Genomic DNA, 5,858 nt, shown 5'->3' with positions numbered 1-5,858 from the left:
TTTATTGTACTTAACTGCAAGTAGACCTGACATTATGTTTTCGGTATGTAATTGTGCTAGGTATCAAGCTAATCCCAGAGAACCTCATTTAACTACAGTAAAAAATATTTTTCGCTATCTTAAGGGGACAATTTCGTTAGGACTTTGGTATCCTTCAAACTCAGGATTTTTCATTCAAGCTTTTTCAGATTCTGATCTAGGACGATGTACTTTGGATAGAAAAGTACAAGTGGTGGGTGTCAACTATTAGATGGGAAATTGGTGAGTTGGTAGTCAAAGAAGCAAACTTGTGTTGCTATATCTACTGCTGAGGCTGAATATATTTCAGCTGCTGCTTGCACTTTGCAAATCATTTGGATTTAGAGTCAACTTCGTGATTATGCTATAAATATGAAAAAGATTCCCTTGTATTGTGATTCTCAAAGTGCAATTCACATTTGTCATAATCCAGTACAACACTCAAAGACAAAACACATAGCTCTTCGATATCATTTTATCAAAGATCATGTCGAAGATAGGAACATTGAAATATATTTTGTTAAAACCACTGAACAACTTGCTGATACTTTTACTAAACCTCTTGATGAAAAATCATTTGTAAGAATTTTAGTAGGTTTAGGGATGATTGATGTGAATTCAGTTATAAAATCAATAACTCAAGAATGAAAGGTCCATTCAGCAGCTCTGAGTCAGAAATATTCAGAAGTTACTGTTCATTAAGAGGCTTCGCATGGCTTCGCAAACGCACATCTGGTAACTAAGGTTCAATTTATTTATTTTTTTGCGAAAAACTTGAAAAACCAAAAATATTTTCTTTTGTTTTGTTTTTATTTTCGAAAATCCAAAAATTCAAAAAGATTTTATTTTGTTATGTTTTTTTTTTCGAAAAATTCAAAAACCACAAAATTATTTTTAACTTTGTTCTTTGAGTTTGTTGTGTATTTAGTTTTAGTCAAGGCCATAATGAGAAGAGGTCATGCTTATATGTTTCTATGGGAAGGTATTATTTCTTTCAACTTTGTACTAGTTAGGATGTCCCTAGAAGCATGCTACAACATGTTGACACAAGCCTCATATGACTCAATGTGTGAGAAAAAAAAAGCCTTAATGAAATTATCTCATGAAAATTTCTTCCCAATTAGGCTTATATTCACATTAGTCAAAAGAGCTACCTTACTCTTCTCATATGAGTAAAGAGTTTTCTGTTTGGTCCACAAATAACAGAGGTACTTTAGATCTTATAACCAATCTTTTTCATCACATAAGTCTTCACACAAATCACACACAAAGACGTATATTCGAGAGGTCTCTGATCAAACCCATCGAGACTTAGATATACAAAAATTCTGTGTTTATGATCTGACATCATGACTCCGTGATGAAGGTGAAACCCAAACATCTTACAACATTAAGGAATTGACGGGGAACATTGTTCCAGATATTGATGAAACTTTTGTTTCAGTACCAAAAATTCGAAACTCCAAATCATATTCAATTCGCATGAGTGGTCTTGATCAAACATTCGCAACCCACGATGGTTGTTATCCAACAAGATCCTGTACATAAACTTGTTTTTCATGAATATGATTTTCGTGTGAGTTTTATTTGAAAGTCCTAGTCATGATAAATATTTTCAAAGCTGACTTGTCACTAACTACACTGGTCATACAAGTAATTTCTGTTACAATTTATCACCTTATGTTTAGGATGACATGTAACGAAATTTTAAACCAACCCAAGAATCACTTTTAAAAGAAGCCCTTTGATACTTATCAAAAAGTATTCGATTGTAATTCACGGGAACATACACAAGCTGTTGATCATCTCTCTTGATGATTAACGAAGCAACCTTTGCCTGGGGTTTACCTGCCTTTGTGTCAAATTGCATTTTTGACATCACATAATTCCAAAAAAAATTTAACTTACTTCTCATCTTATTTCTTTGACTCACATGCACTCACGAAATCCTTGAGGTTCTAAGTAATACCAACTTACGCTGAAGATTTCGCAAGTCTGGCATATGACTTCGCTTTTCATCCTAAAAGCGAAAGAGCCTAGCCTCCATGCGAAGGGTTCTAACGGTTACAATTCAATAAAGGGGGATAATGACAGGCTGTGTATCCATGATGTCTGGTATTCTGCCTGGTTTTCTAGGAGAAGTGACAGCTGTTTTTTGACGCATGGCTACCTTTACGCAGTAATGGTCCGATTTTCAAGGTTCCACATCGGATATCATTAAATGCATCCCGCTTCAAATTCAAATCATTCAGGGTTACATATAAAAGGGGGTTCAAGAGTATCTTAAACAGTTACACGATCAAACTCAAAAATTCCCAAATTCTCTGAATCTTCATCTTCTTCAAACCCTAACAAAGGCTGTTACTCAATCCAACACCGAAGAAGTTATTTCACAGTCTCTAATGAAGATTCAAAGCACCAACTACCTTGTTGATCCTAATGTCTCATCTTACCCAGAAGAACTGAAGATGTTGATTTTTGCATTGAAAAGGTCACCGTTATCAACCGGAATGTTCAGTTCTTTTCATGTTCCGATGACATGGTTGTCAATGGCGGCATCAACTACATCATAAAACTATTCAACTGATATCATTACTTTCAATCTCATGAACAACAAAAGGGTTCGTCTGACCAAGAACATGTTCATTGACTTTCTGAACATACCCCATAACCCACCGTTCTTTAAACCTATCAATTCCCAAATTATCTTCATGTTCAATGAGATGGGACATCAACCCACTCTTGAAAAGATAAGTGATTTCAGGAAATCAGGATTACCTTGCATGTGGAACTTTTTATTTGCAATATTTGTACGGTGTTTAATAGGAAGAACTGTTGGTCTAGACAGGGGAAGGATGGAAGTTTATGCAATGGTTATGGGTCTCTACTATGATCTTAGTGTTGATTATGGAACTCAACCGTGGAAAGAATTCATCAAAAGCCTAGAAAACACTAATGCAGATAAGGGAATTTCTTGTGCACGGTACTGGAGCTTAATTCTTGAAAAAGTTTATGTGAAGGAGGGAATTCTAGTTCCTGAAGGAGCAGATGTTGCAGAATTCTCATTATATCAGTTTCCAAAAACTGTTGAAGATGATGAAAATATTTTTACAAGTGTTGCCAGAATTCCTGATGCAATGCTTCGCAAGGTGTCTTTTACACACAAAGTTTTAGTTTGCTACATGAAGACTTTTGATCCAAATGTGCGAACTGGAATACTTTTAGATGTTAGTGGAGAGTCCTCCAAGAAGAAGAAGAAAACTAAAAAGGAAGACAAACGTGAAGGAGTTGCGAAAGATGAGCTTTCTCCTAAAACTAAGGAGATAATACCGACAAAATCCGGGGTATTAAAGAAGCTTCGCAAATCATCGAAGATAACAAATACTTCTCCTACTATTCGCAAAATGGAAGTAAGTAGTAAGGGGGCTGTGTTTAGAGATGTTCCAGCTCCTGTTTCTCATGGTTCAAAGCGAAAAAGAGCTCAAGAGGTTGCGAAACATATAACACAAAAGCTTTACAAGAAACGGAAGATGATTATTCACAACGAATCATCAGATGAAGAAGTTGTTCTAGAGACTCCACCTGTTTCCATCTCCACAGTGGTAACTGTTTCTCTTCTTATCATTTCGCAAATTTCCACCACCACATCTATTCCACTTAAAGTAGTCACTACCAAATCAGTTTCTGAGGAGGTACCTACTTCATTGCCCATCTCCTCTGTGAATGTATCTACTTCATTACCACCATTTCCTCATCCAAACACTAATATCACTACTTCCTCAATTTTTGATCATCCTTTACAACATCCATTTACCACCTTATTTCCATCCCAATCACCCGAAACTCCACAACCTTCGCAACCTATGTCTGATGATGAAACAGAAGGAGGCAGTTTTGGAGGAATGTTTGAGGCTTTACATTTCGATTCAGAGGAGGAGGAGATACCTGATCATATGCTTATTTCAGGAAAGCAATTCAAAATCCTGAATCAAAAGTTAAATGTAATCATTCGATCACAAGCTGATTCGGGAACTAAATCGTCAATATCGGGTTTAGAGGTTGAGTCCATGCTTAAAGCTGTGGAGAAATGAATAACTGAGAAAGTTGATAATTCAGACAAGAACAATGAGCTTCGCATTCAAGCTCAAGGGAAATCTTTTGATGATGTTGTTCGTGAACTGAAGAATGTTACAAAAGAACGTCATCTTCTTTTTGTACAGGATGTCAAGAAGGTCAGGGAAGATGTAAACTTCAAAATTGAAGAGTTGAAGAAAGAAATTGCGAAGGAGCTTCAAGATATTAATTCGCAAAATCTTGATGTACAAAAACGAGTTGATGTTCTTGCTGAAGAACTAACCAAGCTTGCTACTGATTATCAACCCTCTGCTCAACTTATTGAAGCCAAGCATCAAGACAATAAGGAGTAGTTCTCCAAATTAATTCAGTTGGTCACTGAATTGAAAAGTTGTGTTTCGCAGCCTTCTCAACAGTCGATTCTTACTCCTGAATTCTTAACTCTCAAAGTTAATACTTTAGATCAAGCTATTCAGAAGGCATTGGCCCCGATAACCAATTTTACTTCGCTTTTGCCAAAGAATGCCCCACCTGCTTTCACAGGGGTGAAAGGGGGATAAATAAAAGGAAGTAAAGGAGAGGATGCGAAAACGGTTGGGAAGATTCATTCAACTCAAATCAAAACATCTTTGCCAGTGCTCACAAACCCAATTTCTTCAACAGTAACAACAACAAAACCAATTTCCAAAGGAATCACAATTGGTTCAAAAGATGGAGGTAGTTCAAGTGCGAAACCTCCAACTGAGAATATTGGAAAAGGAAAAGGGATTGTATATGAAAAATCAAAAGAAGAAAAGAAAGCAGAGGCAAAAGCTGAATGGAAAGATTGAGACAATTGCAAAGTATCATGAGGCAAGGAGCAAGTGACCCACCAACATTGAACAAAGGTGATCCTGCGAAGTTATATTCATATGAAACTACTGAATCCAAAGTGTTGGGGAATCACTTGTATGAGTTCGAGAAAAAGCCAAGGAAGAGTTATGATGTTGCGAACTCAGATAGAAGCCAACTTGATTTTCCGATAAACGAAATGAAGTTTATTATGGCGTAGTACAAGATAAGTGAACATTTTGATAATGTTGATGAATACACTTATTTGAAGATAAGATTTCATGCTGTACTTGCGAAGGATTAAGAGGAGGTGTGGTCTTTAATGAAGATCAAGAAAGTTTTAACAATTAAGAAGGATGTGATGTTCGAAGACATGCTTCAAAACTTTCGATATTTTGTGGTTCGAGCAGATGACAAGGCATTCGACTTCACCATTGCTGATTCTCTCTTAATGAATCTAAATGATCTCATTCAAATGGCATCCATTCTCAAAGATATGCAAGAAAACAAGCTGAAAGGACATGATACTGATGTGTTCAGATTTGGTTTTGCACATATCAAGATATTCATAGATAACTACTATGATTGCTTGGCGTTGACTGATGAAGAACTTGTAGTGGGTCTTGGAAGAAAAGTTACAGTAGCTTGGGAATCTACTTTGCCTCAAACAGAGTTAAGAAAATATGCAGATGGAGAAATTTGCCTGAAACCTTTTGGAATGGTTTTCGCAGGTAAAGATACAAAAGGGAAGCCCAAGAAATTTTTGTTCAAAGTCTCAGAAATTGAAAGATACACCTCTTCGCAATATACGAACTTTATTGTTCGTATGAATAACTGTGCGAAGAATAATGAAGGAGACAAGAAGGAGCTTAAGAAGATAATTACTTGGTATTCTGAAATTCGAAGAACAATGCACTCAACTATTCAACATCTTA

This window comes from Lactuca serriola, chromosome 4, assembly GCF_051521515.1.
Source record: "Lactuca serriola cultivar US96UC23 chromosome 4, Lser_US96UC23_V15, whole genome shotgun sequence".
Taxonomy (NCBI): Eukaryota; Viridiplantae; Streptophyta; class Magnoliopsida; order Asterales; family Asteraceae; genus Lactuca; species Lactuca serriola.
This window is presented reverse-complemented; position numbering follows the sequence as displayed.